The 1,904-nt window shown below is 42.5% G+C and overlaps 1 protein-coding gene across 1 annotated transcript in view; it reads right to left on the bottom strand.

Annotated features, from left to right (window-relative positions):
* EIF2S3 (eukaryotic translation initiation factor 2 subunit gamma) overlaps positions 1-1,904 on the bottom strand; it is a 21,486-nt gene that overhangs the window by 13,258 nt on the left and 6,324 nt on the right. The window lies entirely within an intron of this gene.

Here is a 1,904-nt window from a genome sequence, read left to right as displayed (position 1 = left end):
AAGGATCGCCGGAGCCCAGCAGGTCTAGGCTGCGGTGGCCGGGAGCGGCCACTGCACTCCAGTCTGGGTGACAGAGTGAAACTCCAACTCAAAAGAAAACAAAACAAAAAAAACCAAAAAAAAAAAATGGGTGTGGTATTTCTTGCCTGTAAGCCCATAATCCCAGCTTCTGGTGAGGCTTGAGGTGGAAGGATCCTGAGCACAGAGTTGAGGGTGTGGTGAATGATGATCCTTCTAGTGTATCTCAGCCAGGGCAACAGAGCAAGACCACATCAAAAAATAAATACAATTGTCTTTGCCTCAATAAATAAAAATGTTTTTTTAAATAGTCACGGGGGCCAGTTGCTGTGACTCATGCCTGTAATCCTAGCATTTTGGGAGGCCAACGTGGAAAATTAGCCAGACATGGTGGCACATGTTTGTAGTCACAGCTTCTCAGGACCCTGAGGTGATGGGATGACTCAAGTCCAGAAGTTTAAAGCTGTAGTGAGTTGCGATTATGGCATTGTACTCTGGCCTAAATGAGAGATGACAGAGTGAGACTGCTACTAAAAATAAAAAATGTTGAAGTCATGAGTAATTGTTATTTATGTGACAGGATTATAGAGCATTTGGAGGTTACAAGTGGAACAGTAACTCTGTGATGTGGACTCCAATGCACATATACACATATTAAAATTAGCTTAAGTTAAAAATAGGCAAGAAGCATGGCTTACACTTATAACAAGAGCACTTTGAGAAGCAGAGATGGGAGGATGGCTTGAACCCAGGAGTTTGTGACCAGCCTAGGCAACACAGTGAAACCTCTAAAAATTAGCTGGGTATGGTGGCACTGGCCTTTAGTTCTGACTACTCCAAGGGCAGTGGAGGGAGGATAGCCTGAGTACAGGAGGTTAAGGTTGCACTGATTCATGATATGTCACCGCACTCTAGCCTGGGTGACAGAGTGATACCCTGACTCAAAAGAAAAAATTAACCCTTTTGAGAGTCTGCAGAAAAAAATGGATCACATGTTCAGGACAAAGACTACATTCTAAAAAGGGTGTACAATAAATTTTGATTTTAGTAAATAAGAAAGCTTAACTTGATAAACACAAGCCCACAAAATATATTACCTACAATCTGAGGGCACACAGACTCATATTTAAAATGTCAAGATATAGCTGGGCTCAGTGGCTCAGCCTGTAATTCTGCACCTTTGAGAGGCTGAGAGATGAATAACACAGTGTCATTGACAGAAAGGGTCAATTTCTATGAATTTGATAAAGTAACCCACACCTTTGAGTGGATTGCCTGAGCCCATGGGTTCGAAACCCACCTGGGCAACTTGGCGAGACCTCATCTCTACAACAAATCAAAATGAGCCGGGTATGGTAGCACGCACCCGTAGTTCCAGCTTCTCGGAAGGCTGAGGAGGAAGGATCGCCGGAGCCCAGCAGGTCGAGGCTGCGGTGGCTGGGAGCGGCCACTGCACTCCAGTCTGGACGACAGTGAGAATCCAACTCAAAAAAAAAAAAAAAGGAATAAAATACTAACACTCCTGGGAAAGAGCACTTTACTAATTGAAAAGATTCTAATAACGTATAATTAATCTTCTAATAAATGTCAAGATAAAATTACAGACTCTTTGCTAATTAAAAACTGCTGACATAATATTTGCTCCTTATTAATTATAAGTCAAACAGGCTAGTCAAAGAAATGGACCAATTAGATTTTAATCAACATAACTTATTCTTTTTCATGATAACAGAACTGGGTTTACAGGAAGTTAACCTTTCTTTTTTTTCTTTTCTTTTTATTTTTTTTTTGAGTTGGAGTCTCACTCAGTTGCCCAGACTGGAGTGCAGTGGCCGCTCCCGGCCACCGCAGTCTCGACCTGCTGGGCTCCGGCGATCCTTACACCT

Source organism: Carlito syrichta, unplaced genomic scaffold, assembly GCF_000164805.1.
Source record: "Carlito syrichta isolate Samal-C Ts95f unplaced genomic scaffold, Tarsius_syrichta-2.0.1 Scaffold309857, whole genome shotgun sequence".
NCBI classification, from domain to species: Eukaryota; Metazoa; Chordata; class Mammalia; order Primates; family Tarsiidae; genus Carlito; species Carlito syrichta.
Note: the sequence above shows the minus strand (reverse complement) of the source record. Positions and strands in the feature narration are given on the sequence as shown.